The sequence below is a fragment of the Adiantum capillus-veneris genome, chromosome 10 (assembly GCF_014529385.1).
Source record: "Adiantum capillus-veneris isolate H3 chromosome 10, ASM1452938v2, whole genome shotgun sequence".
NCBI classification, from domain to species: Eukaryota; Viridiplantae; Streptophyta; class Polypodiopsida; order Polypodiales; family Pteridaceae; genus Adiantum; species Adiantum capillus-veneris.
The window spans coordinates 94,208,578-94,228,593 of NC_140940.1; the positions used below are offsets into that span (position 1 = coordinate 94,208,578).

Consider the following 20,016-nt stretch of genomic DNA (forward strand, 5'->3'; position numbering starts at 1 on the left):
TCTGCTTGCATGTTGTTGGATGGATGAAAATACAATTTTTTGCTCCAATGTCTATGGTATGCAAAGTGGTGAAGTATTGAGGTAGATTGGAAGTGGTCATAGAGTTGCACTTACTTGTCCAAACATAGCCATCTAGTATATAACAGAACAAAGCAGGTTGTGATGTATTTGATGTATGGTCTTGGGATCTGGGTACAGTTTAGAGGCTACTATACATGGTTGGAAGTGGTGGCATGCATTGTTTTAGGGCATGTCGGATTCTGTTTTTGCAAATGTGTACATAATTTGGAAGTGTTTGCATGGAAAAAAAAATGTAAATCGGTTTCAGTTTTGATCGTTTGCAAGAGCAACTTGTTGATAACCACTTTGCAGGGATTCTCACATGTAAGGCAATTTTGTAAACAAATGGTGAATTGTTTTTCTTAGTCATAAGCTAAGATTCTTAACTTGTTCTCCATTGTGACATGTTTACCATATGTATCAATGTCGACTTGAAGAGCCATATGCGTTTTTGGATTTGCTGTTTTGGTGAGTGTAAGCATAAAAAATAAATTTTTCATACGTGAAAATTATTTTTCTTGAAGTGATAGTTGATCATCTATCATTCGCTAACTTGGAAAGAGGTCTTACAAATTCACAATTCATTTCAAATGATTTTTTTACGAAAGAAAATTATGTATGCATAAAATGCAGATCAATGTTTTATACCATGTGATACTGAGAGGTTTTATGTAAAGGCATTTTTTGCATTTTTGGTTTTTCTAATAATACTCTCATCTTGTATGTAAAAACCCTTAGAAAGGAGTTGGTCAAATGATCCACGACAAAGTTGCTAGAATTATTTGCAAAAACACCCAAAAAGGATACTGTAGTGTCCTTTTTGGTACCAAACTAGTGTTAACATATCCCCAGCCTCAATCCCAAGGCCTCAAACACCTTCAAAAGGTGAAGAGATCTAGCAAGGAGTGAGGGAAGGGAAGAGTAAGAAGAAGTAACATAGGAGAAATAAATAGTCTCCTCCCTTGTATTAATCTTGTGGCTTAGCATAGCATAGTAGCATAGTAGTGGAGATGAATAAGATGGAAAGATTTTGCTTTGGAGCATGGCTCTTGGTTGCATTTTCATTCCATAGCCAAGAAGTGTTGGTGTAGGCTCTCAACTTCTCACAAGATTGGCTAAGGAGACAAAATTATTGCTTCACACCAAGAGAGTGTGTGAGAGGGTGTATATCTTGCAATCACACCCCCTCCTTGCTTTGGTCGACCCCTAGTTCTAGCTCATGCTTGAAGCTCATTGGATCATGTCAAGCCTACACAATCACAAGCCTAGGTCATTTCAAGAAATAGAGGTAGACTTTGGACAAGTTTCCTCCTTTCCCCTTTGAGAGAAAGAGCTTGAATAATGCTTTAACATTTAATTAAGCCCTAGAATACCTTAAGGTCCTAGGTCTAAGGACTTTTAACACTAACCTTTGGAGGTATTTAATGAAGCTAACCCTAAGGTCTTTTAAACTCCATTATCTGGTCATTCTCTTTGATATACCATCTCCCTTTTGGACATATTTCCTTCTCTCCCTTTGGTCTCATGCTGAGCTAGATCTAAAAGCACATGTCTATATTCTAACTCTTGGTCCCATTTATTTTCCCACATCAAATGATCAGTTCAATATGAGAGATCGTTTGGGTTAGTTAAGTATTAGATTTTATGACAATGCCCATCCATGTTCTCAGCTGTATAAAGACCAAGATTCTTGATGGTACACAAAGATGATTGATGCCACTTACTGCTATACTGCTTAACTAGTTTTTGGCTTAATGAGAAAGATAATGTTGAAAAGCTTGAGAGGAGTTGTCTTAGATGACAAAAATGATGACTACTAGCATAGTAGCATAGTAGTGGAGATGAAGAAGATGGAAAGAGTTTGCTTTGGATCATGGCTCTTGGTTGGATTTGCATTCCATAGCCAAGAAGTGTTGGTGTAGGTTCTCAAGTTCCTAGCAAGCTTGGAGAAGGAGATGAAGTTCTTGATTCAAACCAAGAGAGTGTGTGTGAGGGTGTATGTATTGAAAGCACACCCCCTCCTTGCTTGGGTCGACCCCCTTCTAGATCATGCTTGAAGCTCATTGGCTCATGTCAAGCCCACCCAATCACAAGCCTAGGTCATTTCAAGCAATAGAGGTAGACTTTGGACAAGTTTCCTCCTTTCCCCTTCGAGAGAGAGAGCTTGAATAATGCTTAAACATTTAATTAAACAAACTAAATTATCATTTGACCCCTTTAGAGACCAACCAATAGGCTTTAGGCGCCTTATGAGGGCAACATGGGGGGAGCTTGACATGTGTGCTTGTTGCCTCTTTTGTCTTGGGCTTTCCTTGAGTGAGTGAGTATGTGTGTTCCTACTTGTAGGGCTTGTATCCCCTTGTGTAGGGATCTAGGTTGACTTTGGAACACCTCACCCCTTAAGAACCTTAGTCATGCCCCGCAAGCACATTAGCCAGAAAGAATGACAGGCACCTCAAGCACCTAATTAGTCATCAAGCACGACAAGCACCTCAAGCACATGCTTAGCTTGTTTAAGGTCTAAAATACCTAAAGGTCCTATGTATAAGGACTTTTAACACTAACCTTTGGAGGTCTTTAATGAAGCTAACCATAAGGTCTTTTAAACTCCATTATCTGGTCATTGCTTTTTGATAGACCATCTCCATTTTTCACATGTTGCCTTCTCTTCCTTTGGTCTCGTGCTAAGCTAGATCTAAAAGCACATGTCTATATTCTAATTCTTGTTCGCATTTACTTTCCCACATTAAATGATTAGTTCAATATGAGAAAATAATTTGGGTTAGCTAAATAATAGACTTTGTGAAAACTGCACATTCGGGTTCTCAACTGTATATAAAGAGCAAGATTCTTGATGGTACACAAAGACGATTGATGCACTTACTGCTGTACTACTCAACCTGTTTTTTGGCTCAATGAGGAAGATAATGTTGCAAAGCTTGAGAGGGAAGTAGATCCTATCTAGAGAGCTGAATGGAGAAGGAGCAGGAAAATTGTTGAGAAAAGAAAGAGGGATGATCTAGCAGAAATATTGTAGATCTTTAGCTTTGGTAGAGGTGTTTAGTGAGGTTCATGGAAAAATGGAAAGCTTCAGCTTGAGCAGAATGTAGCATTCTTGAGGGAGTTGAAGCAGTAAGCTTGAGGAGGGAAAGGAGGTTCAAACTTCTGTTGCAGAGCTTTTGGAGAGAAAAATTAGGGGAGGAAACAGAAGCAACGTACAAGGTGTATTGAAGAGAAGTGAGAGATGGTATAGTAGAGAGAGAGGGAGGGAATGATCAACACATTTTTGGAGGGACCCCCTTTTAGGAGAGAGGGGGGAGGAATTGGGAGCCACTAGAGAGAGGAAGGATTGGGTTTTACTCAACTATTTAGAGAAAAGTTGAGTACAATTTTGACCACTTACTTTTAGGCCCTTCCATACCCACCATTTTAGTCCACATGGCATCCACCCATTTTCCCCTTTCATAATCTCCTTTTTAACCCATGGCAAATAAAGAGGCTCCCTTAGATCCCATTTCCTTCCTAATGGATTATGCTCATTTTGTCTGTGGACCTCTTAAGTGTGAATTTGTGCATATACTAATGGATCTTTTAAATCATAGAGGTATCAAATCGTATCCTTTAATACGTGTCACGGCTTGCATGACATGACAATGATGCTTTAGCAAGTGTGCTTTAGACATTGTCGAGAAGTGCCTAGTGCGGTTGCCTTCGATTGTGAGTGAGAGTTCGCAACAAAATTAAACGAGTCACAAAAGATTTGAAGAAAAAGACACACCAAAAAAGAACAAAACTCCAGCCATGAAAGCTTTACTCTAAAAGAGAAACCAAGATCAACTCGAAACTCTTGTGTTTGTGATGATTGGGTGTAGTCTCACTCCCAATTGCACAAATACAATGTATGTTTGCCCTATTAAAACCCTTTCTTGCATCTTGAATTCTTCGTCAAGGACATTTTATGGAAGCTTCAACACTTTCATAGACAAAACTTACACACCTTTTTGAAGAGAAGAAAACCTAAGTGGAACCCTCGTACGCTCAAACATGGGGTTAGAACAATGCACTACTGCACTAGGGACTCCATAGAAGAAGTATCCCTTCATAGAGAGGCTAAATGAGATGGTATTCCTCTTCTAAAATGTTACTCCAACTGTCATATTCATGGAAATGTCTATGATGTGGCCTTTTGAGCCATTGTTGACCATTTTTTGTCATTTTAAGCCAAAAAATATCTTTTTTCCCCACAAAAAGCCAAACGAGCTGGAAAAAATTCCTTAAATTGTGGAAAACTTGCACTACAATCGCATTGATGTTCGCTATTGGATCTCATCCTCTAGCCCACTGGGTCGCGGATGTGTCGGCTAGTAGGCTTACTGGTGTTGGTAGCCACTATGAGCTCCTATTTAATGAGAGAATAGTGGGAGCATTTGCAGTCAAAAGATCAATCAAATAGGGTTGTCCACTGGCCCCTCTAATGTTCGCTATTGGATTTACCTGAAGATAGTGTTACTGCAAGAAGGAAGATTCAAGGGCTCTCTCTACCAAACAACAACCAACTGCTCGTGAAGCAATTTGCAGATGACTCCCTACTTTTCTCCAAAGCATGCCTAGAGGTAATTAGAAAGGCCTTGGAGATTGTACAAGTGTATGCCATAGCATCTGGGTCGAAGTGGAGTACTGTATGTACATTTTCCAAATTGGACATATTCTAATGCGATAAAACACGCAATAGTGCCATGTCCAAGGCCTCCCCACCCGAGTAAGACATGTACACGACTACAACCATGGCAACAGTTGTCGCATATTGGACATTATGTACATTAATTGTCACATTTGGTCCTACATAGCAGAAGACATTAAAAGTGAGGTGAACATTTTGTTTTCACATTATAAGCGTGCCAGAAGACAACAACGTGAGATCGTGCTGTGTAATATTGCAATTTTCTTGCAAAATGTAGTTATGAATGTGTGATCTTACTTCACACCTTTTTTGAAGATCAACAATACGCTTCCTCCTTTTTTAATTTTGATGGATTTGGAAGGCCCTTGTCTTGAAATAACATGAGATGCCCTAGATTGACACTCGAAGGGCGGATCCACACTCGAGGGGTGGAACCCCAGCCCACTATCGTCAACAAACGAGGATCTAAAGGCTCAACTTTGCCAAAATCGACAGAGTTAGAAAACAAATTGGCTATCCCGCCTCGTCTGGTTAAAAGGTCTGCTTTGCACTGGCAGGAGTTGGCGTACGCGACAAAACTGATGAAGACTGGCAGGGGTTCTAACCCCCGCCGTGCGGATGCACCCGAATTATTAGTGCTAGTGCGGATGGGGACTAAAATGAATATTTGTTGATTCCCAATTTCCCATTTATAAAAATGTGTGCGACCTTATTAGCTAAAGTTAGAAAGGCTACTTCAACCTTTTTGAAAATCTTGTTTTTCAAAGGTAATTGGAAAGGGTCACCCATAACCTAAAGTTGAGCGACTGAAAGCAAGGTAAGTATATAAAGGATGAGAAGGCAATTGCAAAGGTGATTCAAAAATGACGAACGCAGTGTGCTCATTGGAGTCATAGTGGTGGCTGCGTTTATGGTGGCGAGTGGGAGCGCAGGAGTACAGCACCGCGTAGGCAACGAGAACGGATGGAGTCTCCGCACCAACTTCACGGCCTGGACGCTTGAGCACCATATCCATGTGGGCGACACCCCTGCGTAAGTAGAGAGAGAGAGAGAGAGAGAGAGAGAGAGAGAGGAGAGAGAGATAGTGGAGAGAGAAGCTCAGCTTATGTGTGTGTGGTTTTTGTGTGTGCAGTGTTTGAGTATAATCCACAGCTCCACAACGTGCTGCTCTTGAGCCCACTTGACTGGGCCTTGTGCAACGTTAACGCCACCAAGGAGCGGCCCCCTCTCTTCATGGACGAAAGAGGCCACACCATCTTCGGCCCCCTGCAGCAAGCAGGAATCTACCACTTCACATGTGGCCACGCCGACCATTGTGACGAGGGGATGAAGCTTGGCGTCTATGTCCGCCTGCTTCCGGGCCACCCCTCCGAGCAGCCCCCCACTCCTCCTGATCTCGACTACCCCCACTCCACCTCCAATCGATAATCCTGATCTCGACTACCCCACTCCATCTCCAATCGATACTCCTGATCTCGACTACCCCACTCCACCTCCAATCGACTACTCCTGAAGTCGGCCCACTCCGGTCTTTCCGTCTCCCATATCTACTCCCCGGTCTCCTGATGTACAGCTCCCGCCCTTCCCCACTCCCTCTTGTGCATACGCTACATCCTCTCCTTCATTATGGGCCACATCATCATTGTCATGCATGAAGAAGCGGGCCTGCTCTTTTTTTTTTCTCTTCGTTTTTTTATGTATAAAATAAAGAACGAAGATTTTGGATTCTCTCTCTCTCTCTCTCCCCCTGTGAAATTGAATCATATTGTTACAGTATGTCCACTAGGGCTTTCATACTTAGCTCTTGTGGTGTCAAAGTCAACGCATCTTCATTCATTCTATCATTGATTAAGTTCAAAGTGATAGAAGACCTGAAGATTCTATACTTTTCATACATAAAAGTATTCTAATAGTTCATATGAACGATAAGAACCAAATTCTAAAGGAGTGTAAACATCTATGCATCCCTTCATCTTCTGTCTTAATGAATGCAAATGTTGATATTGTATCTAGTCACTTTAATTCCCATGCAGTCTGTCCACCAATGCATTGAGCATTTGGGCAAAACCCAGTCCTTGTCTCTTGCATCTATGTCTTGATTGATTGGCACTTGTTTCCCATTGATACATGCTTTAGATGACTTTTTAAGCTTGTACCTTCTTCTCATGTGCAAAAAGGGAAGAGCAATTCCCGGAGAGTCCACCCCTTGATCAATAAAGCTTGACCCTTTTTGTACATATGAAGAGCTTTTTTCCCTAACACCAAAGCAGGAGGTTTGTGAAAAACAAAACTCCAATACAATGATTCTTGGCCTATGGAATTCCCAAAATACTTCGCTCGCCCCTACCAAATGAGCTTAGAGGCAACCATCTTCCAAAATTTAATAAGCATAGTAGAGACATCATACCCACTTTTAATTATAACATCAGAGAACAATTTCTCCCCATGTAGGCAAAGTCTTAGGCGTGAAAATATACAACAGGATGTTCAACTGCAAACCAAATATATTCAACCCAATCTCTGTTTCTTTCCAACACATACTCTACTAATGTTGCCCTCCTAGCCACTACATAGGTGTCAAGTTCTAATATGCCCAATCCCCATGATGTCAGGGTTGAGTTCACTAGGCGATCAAAGCAGATGAGGTTTATTCTTTCCCCACAAAAACATAGCTACGATTGAGTTAAATTTTTGAAACTAAGCCTTGGACCAATGAATGGAGTGGGAGAAAGTAGAGGACTTAAGGGATCAAAATGCTCAAAATTATTTTTGACTCTAACATGCAAAGGCCACTGCTTACAGTGCTAGGAAGCTATTTTCTGATACACCCTATCTAGGATTCCATTCCTACAAGCTTTTCTAAGACACATGGACTCCAATAGGATAACTTTAATGACTAAATATTGTACAAGTAGTCTAGCCTAGATGCAGTTGAGAACAGTTCCAGAAAATCAATAGCTCTGTTGACATTTACATTGTTAGCCTTTACGAACATAAATGTGCCATCTGCATAACCCTGCCCCATTATTTGTTTGTTGGAGAGCAGAAGACCCTGCAAGACTTGGTCTTTAGCCAAGGTCTTTAGCGAACTTATCCAAGTAGGTAAAAAAGGGATATGAGGCAACATCATACATAAGAGGGATTATGGGGACAACCCTATCTCAATGATCTTTTCAAAGGCATTTTATATTTTTTCATTTGTAAGCAGCCTTGAGTATGATCCTTCCCCAAGTAGATAGATATATTTCCTCATTCTTGGCCCAAACCCAATTTTACCAAATATATGAGAGATGAACTCCCAGTACATTGTGCCAAAAGCCTTGAAGAAATATGTAAGGCCAAAGGGAAAACCAGGGGGTCACAGACCTAGGCCAAGGCCCTAACTACATGGTGTGTATGGAGGATTCTAAGAATAGACTAGGGCTAGGAATTCTAGTACTTATAGGAATTCTCATGGCATTTCCCTGATATTGCGGTGTTATTGGGCTAAGGGGAGAGGGGAGGAGGGTAGCAAGGCATGGAGGCTTTGCATGGTGCATGTGTGGTCTCTCTCTCTCTCTCTCTCTCTCTCTCTCTCTCTCTCTCTCTCTCTCTCTCATGTCGTATGGGGTGGACATGGTCCCTTGGGTCAAGGAATCTGAGCAAACAAAGCTATGGGAGTGATCTCCTCCACAATAGAGGCACCAAGACGAAGACAAATTGCCATGGATATGGCCACTAGCAGGGATAAGAGCGCTAGACAATAGTCGCAAAAACATGTGTTGTTGGGCTTGTTAAACTTGCGTTGATGAGGGGGAGAAGGTTAACATAGTAGCCTTGATCCTCGCAGTCTGTAGCGAGAACTAAAGCTCTCCCACCTTCGTTTGCACTGTCGCCATCACTGATATGCAAAAAAAAGTGTCCTTTTCACTTGAGGGCTCAAACCCTTTGGGGTTCCATAGTTTTTAAAAGAAAAAACAACACAAGGGAGTGTGCCCGCGGGCCATTTCCTACCCATCTCTCTCGAGCTACAAAGTTACAAAGGTGGAAAGCTATGAGGTACATAGTCATCATCTTGACTCCGGCTTGTGGGGAGATGATGCAAGGCATGCATAAATTTTCTATGCAAGGCATGAAGAATGTCGGATATTTGTGAAAACACAAAACTCCTATGGACTCCAATGCAAGGCATGGTGGGGATCATGGAGTCAGGAATTTTGTTCTTCCAATATGGCGTCCACTCGACAAGGTGACGGATCAGCAAACTCAATTTTCTTTAGAATCTATCTTGACTTTGAGCATGGACACAAGGTAGCATATATGATATCGACAATGCAAGGGCCATAAGATCAGCCAGTACAATATTACATTAGTTATGTGTGATTACAAAATCAGGGTTTACCAAGGTACATCGGAATACTTTGATTATGAACACATAATCAAGTGTTGACTAGCAAAGCATACGCCCAATCGGTTGACATGGTCGCGAGTAAGTAGGTTTTTTGATGTTTAGCTTGATCTCAGTTTTGTTTTGTAGGAACACTCTACAAACTTGTGAAAGATATCATGGTTGTCTCTACAAGGAGTCTTCACATTTCTTGGTCATGTCCTTTTCACCCAGTTCCGTTACATGCAAGGCATAGGTTTATGTCTCTATTCAGGAGGATGGCTCCAACAAAGATAACCATCAGGTTTTTATGATGCTCCTCAACACACAAAAAGGTGACTTCTTTCAAATGTTTTAGTTCATCAATCGTAGCGGATGCATGTAGGCAAGGTTGTCTAGTGATAACGGCAAGTCAGGCATGGCATGTGACTTGTAACACAAAGGTACTCTTTTAGATACATCTTACTTACGATAACCTGTTTAGCATACCTAAGCGAGTTTTGAATGGATATCCTTTAGATTCCATGACATTCATGATGCCATAAAGGAGATCAGCAAGAGAAAGTAGTAAAATTCTCATTGATAGTGGGAAACAACCCTAAGATTTGTTCAAAGATGTTAAAAATAACACATAGTTGTCAGATGTTGCATGGGCCAAGCATTGAATGGTCGCAGGGTTGTAAGATATTTTTTTATTTTTATTTTTCCATGGCCCAAGGGGCGAGATTCAGACTTGAAGGAAAATGACAGTGATCAACTCACATTACTAGCAGGGAACTCGTGAGCTCTTAGGAAATTTGGACGTTTTAACTTTGTTGTGATGATAGTTAGCCCAAGCTAGTTGACCAAAAACAACGTTTAAAACACCTGCGACTTGGACACATGGCAATGCAGGGGCAACGTACAATGTAGCAACAATAGTAGTTTTCACACCACTAAGTAGTTCTAAGATACTGGAACCGTCCCACTTACACTGCGAGTCACCTCCATGCATCCAATCAACTACCCATGTTTCTCCCTACCTACCTGCAATAGCAACAAAAGAGCAGCTCCAACTACCATTAGACTACCCCTTTTCACACAGTCAAAAGATGGGTATCCCACACTCCTTTACCTTCTCATCTCTCTCTCATCTCGCTCCTTCTCTCTCTCTCTTTCTCTCAGCCGCAACCAACCCTCGATTCCACACACAAACACCCACAGAGGGCATGCAACTCCTTGAATTGCATTCTTCTCTCTCTCTCTCTCTCTCTCTCTCTCTCTCTCTCTCTCTCTCTCTCTCTCTCTCTCTTAATTTTACCCACTCCCTTGCGACTGTGGTATGCCAATCCACGCACACACAGGTTGTTTATCTCTGGAGTTTGACTACATATCTCTCTCACTCTTCCTCCCTACACCATCTCACCTTATGTATTGACCTTTCATGTGGAGAAGCAACTACGCATGATAATTTCAGCCAAAGGAAAGATAAACTATCACCATGTATGGATTTCAAACGGGCACCAATGTACATTGAAATGGTTGAGCAAAAAATTATGGATGAAGAAGCTTCAACATGATGCACCATTGGAAACTAAATGGGAAGCTTTCAAGGAAGTTATTTGTTCTTGTGCCGAAGAATGCTTTTCTATAAAGCATCTCCATGGTATCAACAAAGATAGATCACGCAAAAGGTAGTTTGATAAAGAATGTCAAGATGCTCGAAAGTCTTGATAAAGAGCTGATGCAACTATGGACAAGGAAAAACTATCAAAGTCATTTGCATACTTACAAGGCATTGATTCAAAAAGAGAGAGAAGATGGGAAGTAAAGCAACAACTTTTTCAAGTCAAGAAAAGGCACATGCATGTGGAAGATTTTGGAGAACTTGAGGGGCAAGCGGGGTTGAGAATTTTGGTAACTTGAGTCTTGTGGATATGTACACCATTGTAGGCAATTATATGAGCAAGCAAATGCTGAAAAAATACCATTTTATGGTTCACTCCTATGTATGCCCTCTTTTTTTACTATTGAGGATGTATGTGGTGGGCTTGAAAAGTTGGCCACTCGCAAAGCGGGAGATCTTCAAGGTATCAAGTCGAAGATGATCAAATGGATGGGAGATTTTACCCATGAGTGGATATGTGTTATGTTCAACCTTGCACTTCAACATGGTATGCCTTATGATTGGAGTACTAATTGGGTTAAGCCTTTGCACAAAGGAGGGTATGTAAACAATGTAAACAACTACTGGACTATAATGATTGGGTCTCTTATGGTAAAGTTGTTTGGGTGCATAATGGAGATGAAATCCAGTGATTGGGCTGAAGATAATGACAAGCGTGCAAAGGGACAAGCGGGTTTTTGTCGATGCCATAGCACCATTAATCATCTTGTCACTATTCATGTTCTCATGGAGGAAAGTCAGTTGAAAGGCAAGCGATTGTATTGTTGTTTTGTGGACTTTAAGAAAGCCTTTGATATGATTCCACGTAACAATTTGTGGAGAAGGATGGAAGAACTCCATTTGCCAAGTGAGTTTGTGCTTACGGTTTCTCGAATCTATGAGAAGGTGATTTGTCAATTGCGCATGGGAAGAGAGATTTTAGAAATTTTTGTAAGCACTATTGGGGTTAAACAAGGATGTCCGTTGTCACCAACTCTCTTTGGTCTATGCATCGATCAATTGGAACAAATGGTACTTGAATTTATGCAAGAAGAAGGCATTGAAGAGGTCACTATTTGCAATGCAGTAATCATGCTTTTGTTGTATGCGGATGATGTAGTGCTTCTAGCACACACTTTAGAAGATGCACAAAAGCTTATGGTTATCCTTGAGAACTTTTGTTTGCATAGTGGGCTGATTGTGAATGAATCCAAGACAAAGGTTATGCTTGTGAAAACCAACCATAAGGAGAAGCCATGCATTGTGTACAACAACGAGACACTTGAAGTTGTTGAGAGCTTTAAGTACCTTGGCCTTGAGGTTCCATCCAATCACAAGTGGCATAAATGTGCTATGTGCCGTTTGGAAGCGGGAAAGAGAGCATTCTATGCATTTGAGAACATGTGTAATGTGGGAAACATCAAGTGTTGGGTTCTTAAGAAGTATCTTTTTGATGCATTGGTGACACCGGTTCTTCTTTATGGAGTTGAAGTATGGGGTGGAGTTGAAGTGTGGGGTGGGAGCATCTCAAAGTCTAATTGGAAAGTGTTTGAGAATGTCCAAAAGTGTTTCCTTACAAAATTTCTCCAAGTGAAGACACAAACACCATATATGCTCCTAATTCTTGAGTCGGGATGTCTTCCAATGGAGGTTATGGGCACGGAAAGGGTTGTGGAGTACATGATAAAGATGCGTCAAAACCCCTCACATCAACTTCCTACAACTACATGAGAAGAAAGAAAAAAAGTTCAAAAGATGCATAAAAGCAAGATCTTGAGCACAGGATGCAAGACATAAACAAGTGATTTGGGAGATGGGATGCATTACACTTGCTATATAACGCTTCAATTGACTCCCAAGTTAATGAAGCTTTTCTACAGCACCAATGTATTACAGCTTGGGAGAAATTCGGTGGGTCACGCTTCATACATTACACCACCCATATTGCCCCAACTACAAAACCATGTTCTTTGCTGAAAGAGGAAACCGTACTCACACTTACATGCTTGAGCCTATCCCCTTGTTGACGATACGCACTATTGTAGCCATTCGGCTTAGCTCCCATTTCCTTCGATGTGAGATAGGGCGTTGGGGCAATGTAGAAGAGTCAAATCGCCTATGCACATTATGCTCACTACAAGTTCGAGAGTCTGAGTACCACACCCTACTAGAGTGCTCAGATTTTGGTCACATCCTAGCTTTCTTTTCTCACATTTTCAGCCATAACTTAGACCTACACACTTTCCTCTCCTAGCCAAAGTCTAGGCTCTCCATTGCGACTCTCATCACCACAATTTTGGAGTATGGAGAGTTACTCATTAGCCATACACATACTACATCACATGTAACTTTGGTCCCATAGGTCATATTTGACCTCCAAGGACGATAATAAAATCTCTCTCTCTCTCTCTCTCTCTCTCTCTCTCATGCACTGATCGCCCAAGTGATCTCTCCCTCTTTCTCGTTCCAGCCGCAAACCAATCTTTTGTACTAATTTCTCTCTCTCTCTCTCTCTCTCTCTCTCTCTCTCTCTCTCTCTCTCTCTCTCCCTCCCAATACGACTACTTCTAGAGGCAAACATTTGGAAGCTCTTCAATTGTAAGCCACGCTGCAAATCCATTGAGCAGATAGTGATTGCTATATAGTTTCTTCTACAAGTGCACCCCTTCCCGAAAGGCTTCATTAAGAATCAAGTCATGCCGATCAATGAGAAATGAAGCATAGAGTTTAGCAGCTTGGCTCGACATATTGTTGCAGCCATCAAGCCTAGGAGGTATGAGGGGAAAGAAAGGGAACCTTCATAATGAAGGACAACAGAACCTTCCAAGAGCACCACATATAAGGAAGAAGGCAATGGAGGGTGATCTATATCTTGCACACAGGATTTGTGGATTGAGAATGGTGAAAATATTGCAATAAGTAGCAAAACAAAAATGGAAGGAAGTTGCAGCGCAGACATTTCATGCATGGTAGTCTATTTTGTTGAAGGTTCAAGTCAGAGTAGTACTGTGGCTTTTGGTAATTAGAGATAATTAAGAAGAGAGTGAAGGAGGCAAATGGATTTGTTGCTTGAGAGGAATTGAAGGTTCTTGCTTTGGATGTATTGTCAAGGTGAGCATAGCACACCCTCCCTCTCATTCAGTGTAATTGACCCTTCTCCGTAACTCTCTGTCTCTCTCTCCCCCTCCCACTATGAGTGCTTACAATGGTGGATATTGATGAAGCTCTTAAGCGACTCGTGCAATACTTTCTCGGACAACGTCGGGCATTGAACACATTGCTTCATGCACACACATCCACAATCCACAAAACCATTAACACATGTGAAATTAGTGAGAAAATCTATCCAATTATGCCATAATTACACTAGCGTAGGCTATTGCTCCCCGAGAATGGTGCCAACTGTTGTGTTACATTTGGAGTCGAGGTGGCCCTGCAAAATACCAAAATAACATGCTACAAACCATCAAACTAACCAATTTGCATACCTGGTATAACCCATATCACATAATCAACATTGCACGCGATCAGAGAGAGATAGAGGGCGCAGGAAAGTGAGGGAATGCATGCGGATCTCCTAAAGCAAAGTGCTACATCAGCATGGTGAGGGAGAAGAGAAGAGAGAAGAGAAGAAACATAGAGGCACTAGGAACAATCTCCCCAAGTGCAAGAGTGAGAATTTCCCTCTTGCTTGTAATTATTTATAGATTCACGATGCTAAAAAATGAATACATAATGCCGGTCGGACATAAATGGCTATAGATCATAATGAGCAGTTGAGTAAGAAATGTACATATCCCTTATCTATAACATACTCTCAGGTTGGTAAAGCAATTGTCCTCAACTGCAAGGTACATAAGTGGTGGGGTCCAATGTGAGGTACAAGATGATGAGTACATGCTTGCATAACACACTCAGTTGCTAAAAACCAAAAGAGTAACAATGATTAGTAGAAAGTAATTTAAAAGTGAAAAATGTGTAACCTATGGATTGTTTGATGGAAGTGCATGAAGTCAATGTGCATAGGTACAGAGTGCAACATTGGTCAAAAATGTTTTTCCAGATAGACCACCATCTATCATCGTGAGATACCCATTCATCTTATACTTTCATATCAATCCATACCAAATGTGGTGGGCCAGTTCCACATATAATGGAACCACAGAGAGTTTTGTCTTACCAGGCATAGGCACTCGAGTACACATGTATCCACATCCATAAACTTCCATATCATTATTGCAAAGTGGAGAGTCATTGCACATGAGGTGTAAGCACGCTAATTACACGTGTCAATAACCATAAGTTTCCGTAACAAGATGTGGAGTGAAGAGTCCTGCCCTCTTCAAGAGTAGGAGCTCTAGCATCTGTAGAAATTGTGCCCTTCCAATTCCATATCCTTGGGCATGACAATGTCCAATGTCTCAACAAGTGTGCTACATAATGTGACCAAGGTTTTTCGTAAAATGTATACCTAGAAGTTCTCGGACGTGACACCATTGCATGTAGCTTTATCTGCAATAGTGTTCTCAAAGACAAAGTAGTAAAAATGACTTCTTATCAATTGCAAAACTAGTTTAAGCACACACAAAATGCATTAACATTTTAAAAGTTTGTAATGAGAGCTGTTTACAATGTAGGGATGGGAGTCAATAGAGATTAGTATTGTGTGATAACAATACGAAGGTCAAATAGCAGCTCTAAATGAAAAAAATTAATGATCGTGCTTTAATTTAGGCAACTTGCATAATAAAATTTAAAAGAAAATCCCATGCCTAATACATGACCTTAACCTTAACCATCAAAAAATGATATTAGAAACATTAGTAGGGATGACATACAATATTAAGTATTATACCATATGATGGAACATTAAAGAGAACCTTTGAGCCAATTCATTGTAAATATAATTCCACTTCACCTCTACCAACAAGTATAACTAGACATAATTAAGGTAATATCTTGTGCAAGAAACAATGAGAGGGCAATTTTGTTGTTGATAGTAGATAGTTGCGTTCATAGTTATATTTGCATTGCTATAGTTGGGAGAACATTCACTTTAGGTGGTGGTAGCTACAATTGTATCGGTCAAACCATCTTGCTTTCCACGGAGCTACATCGGTTCGTGTCAACTCAACTTAACTGAGAGTAAGGGTGGAATGTTTTAAAGTAATTATGTCTCATGTGTCACTACAGTTTCTTGACGTGAGTTGAGAAAGGTTGTTACTAAGACCATGTGCCTAAGACCTTAACTCAATGACCTTCTTTTATTAAAACAAATGTAGCTTTCTCACACATTTACATAAGACTATGCTCAAGAATAAGGAAGAAATAGATTTTGCCATCATCCAATTTCCATGTGGCACTAATCAAGAATCTTTATCCAATAATGTGCATCATGCAATCTTCAACAATATTAGAAAGCACAAAAAACGTGATAAATGGGGTTAGAGAGCCATTATGTTGTCTATTGCATTTATTCGTGATATTAGGTATACCACCACCATTTTGTATGTTATTCTCTTCTTCTTTCAATTTCTTGATGAAGTTATGAAAAGTGGTCAAAATGAACCCATCATCTAAATATCCTCAAATGTGGCTTGCTCTACTTGGTGAGAATCAGAGATGCATAAATGTGTAGTTTAGATTTAAATGAATGTAATACCTTGTTTTAATGAGTGATATTTATGGAAGTGCTTGCATACAAGGTGTGGAGCACGTAATGAGGTTTAAAAGAAACCTAAGAAAAGAAAAGAGAGATATGATGCCGGTTGTATACACCCACTCCATGAGGGGAATGTGTGTGTGTTGTTGTTGTTGTGTTTGTATGTGGGTGGATATATCATTTGAATACAAAGGTAGGGCCTACAATTTGGTTTGATTATGGATATTGGCCATCATCCAAAAGGGAAGGGGGAGAGGGGGGAAAGAGTGAGAGAAAAGAAATGAAATGTTACATTAAATGTCTTTAAAAGGCCAAACTAACACATAAGTCAGTACACAAGATTGGTTCGCCACTGGAACAATAAAGAGGGAGAGATCACTTGGTCCATCAGTCCTGTGCATGAGGGGGGGGAGAGAGAGAGAGAGAGAGAGAGAGAGAGAGAGAGAGAGAGAGAGAGAGAGAGAGAGAGAGAGAGAGAGAGAGAGATGAGAACGGAAAGGAGTGTGGGATACACCATCCTTTGACTGTATGAAAAGGGGTAGTCCAACGGTAGTTGGAGCTGCTCTTTTGTTGCTATGGCAGGTAGATAGGAGACACATGGGTAGTTGATTGGATGCATGGAGGTGACTCGCATTGTAGGTGGGACAGTTCCAACATCTTAGAACTACGTAGTGGTAGTGAAAAGTACTATTGTTGCTACATTGTACGTTGCCCCTGCATTGCCGGTGTGTCCAAGTCGCAGGTGTTGTACACGTTTTTTTTTGGTCATCTAGCTTGTGCTACTATCATCACAACAAAGTTGCAATGTCCAAAATCCCTAAGAGCTCACCAATTCCCTACTAGTAATGGGAGTTGATCATTGTCATTTTCCTTCAAGTCTGAATCTCTCCCCTTGGGCCATGAAAAAAAATAATATATATATATATATCTTACAACCCTGCGACCCTTCAATGCCTTGTGCCATGCAGCGTCTGACAACTATGTGTTATTTTTAAGATCTTTGAACAAATCTTAGGGTTGTTTCCCACTATCAATGAGAGTTTTACTACTTTCTCTTGCTGATATCCTTTATGGCATCATGAATGTCATGGAATCTAAATGATATCCATTCAAAACGTGCTTGGGTATGCTAAACGGGTTATCACAAGTAAGATGTATCTAAAAAGAGTCTTTGTGTTACAAGTCACAAGCATGCTTGACTTGTGGTTACCACTAGACAACTTGCCTACATGCATCCGCTACGATTGATGAACTAAACATTGAAATAAGTCACCTTTTGTGTGTTGAGGAGCATCATAAAAACTGTATGGTTATCTTTGTTGGATCCATCTTCTTAATGAGGACATAAACATTTGCCTGGCATGTATCGGAACTGGGTTGAAAGGACGTGACAAAAGATGTCAAGAATCCTTCTTGAGACAACCATGATATCTTTCTCAAGTTTGTAGAGTGTTCCTATAAAACAAAATCGATCAAGCTAAACATATAAAACTAATTACTCATGGCCATTTCAATCTATTTGGCCTTTGCTTTGCTAGTCAACACTTGATTATGTGTTCCATAATGCATAAGTATGGCCGATATCTTAATAATTGATTTGTTATCAATGTTTACCAAGATACATCGGACATACTTTGATTATGGAACACATAATCAAGTGTTGACTAGCAAAGCATAGGCCAAATTGGTTGACATGGCCATGAGTAAGTAGGTTTTTTGATGTTTAGCTTGATCTCAGTTTTGTTTTGTAGGAACACTCTACAAACTTGAGAAAGATATCATGGTTGTCTCTAGAAGGATTCTTGACATCTTTTGGTCACGTCCTTTTCACCCAGTTCCGATACATGCAAGGCATATGTTTATGTCCCTATTAAGGAAGATGGATCCAACAAAGATAACCCATACAGGTTTTTATGATGCTCCTCAACACACAAAAAGGTGACTTATTTCAAATGTTTAGTTCATCAATCGTAGCGGATGCATGTAGGCAAGGTTGTCTAGTGGTAACCACAAGTCAAGCATGGCTTGTGACTTGTAACACAAAGGTACTCTTTTTAGATACATCTTACTTGTGATAACCCGTTTAGCATACCCAAGCACGTTTTGAATGGATATCATTTAGATTCCATGACATTCATGATGCCATAAAGGATATCAGCAAGAGAAAGTAGTAAAACTCTCATTGATAGTGGGAAACAACCCTAAGATTTGTTCAAAGATCTTAAAAATAACACATAGTTGTCAGACGCTGCATGGCACAAGGCATTGAAGGGTCGCAGGGTTGTAAGATATATATATATATATATTTTTTTTTCATGGCCCAAGGGGAGAGATTCAGACTTGAAGGAAAATGACAATGATCAACTCCCATTACTAGTAGGGAATTGGTGAGCTCTTAGGGATTTTGGACATTGCAACTTTGTTGTGATGATAGTAGCACAAGCTAGATGACCAAAAAAAAACGTGTACAACACCTGCGACTTGGACACACGGCAATGCAGGGGCAACGTACAATGTAGCAACAATAGTACTTTTCACTACCACTACGTAGTTCTAAGATGTTGGAACTGTCCCACCTACAATGCGAGTCACCTCCATGCATCCAATCAACTACCCATGTGTCTCCCTATCTACCTGCCATAGCAACAAAAGAGCAGCTCCAACTACCGTTGGACTACCCCTTTTCATACAGTCAAAGGATGGTGTATCCCACACTCCTTTCCGTTCTCATCTCTCTCTCTCTCTCTCTCTCTCTCTCTCTCTCTCTCTCTCTCTCTCTCTCTCTCTCTCTCTCTCTCTCTCTCTCCCCCCTCATGCACAGGACTGATGGACCAAGTGATCTCTCCCTCTTTATTGTTCCAGTGGCGAACCAATCTTGTGTACTGACTTATGTGTTAGTTTGGCCTTTTAAAGACATTTAATGTAACATTTCATTTCTTTTCTCTCACTCTTTCCCCCTCTCCCCCTTCCCTTTTGGATGATGGCCAATATCCATAATCAAACCAAATTGTAGGCCCTACCTTTGTATTCAAATGATATATCCACCCACATACAAACACAACAACAACAACACACACACATTCCCCTCATGGAGTGGGTGTATACAACCGGCATCATATCTCTCTTTTCTTTTCTTAGGTTTCTTTTAAACCTCATTACGTGCTCCACACCTTGTATGCAAGCACTTCCATAAATATCACTCATTAAAACAAGGTATTACATTCATTTAAATCTAAACTACACATTTATGCATCTCTGATTCTCACCAAGTAGAGCAAGCCACATTTGAGGATATTTAGATGATGGGTTCATTTTGACCACTTTCATAACTTCATCAAGAAATTGAAAGAAGAAGAGAATAACATACAAAATGGTGGTGGTATACCTAATATCACGAATAAATGCAATAGACAACATAATGGCTCTCTAACCCCATTTATCACGTTTTTTGTGCTTTCTAATATTGTTGAAGATTGCATGATGCACATTATTGGATAAAGATTCTTGATTAGTGCCACATGGAAATTGGATGATGGCAAAATCTATTTCTTCCTTATTCTTGAGCATAGTCTTATGTAAATGTGTGAGAAAGCTACATTTGT

The 20,016-nt window shown here is 40.5% G+C and overlaps 1 pseudogene; it reads left to right on the forward strand.

The window, feature by feature from the left end:
* Positions 1-5,974: 5,974 nt before the first annotated feature.
* LOC147449269 (uncharacterized) lies at positions 5,975-6,254 on the forward strand (annotated as a pseudogene).
* Positions 6,255-20,016: the final 13,762 nt, after the last annotated feature.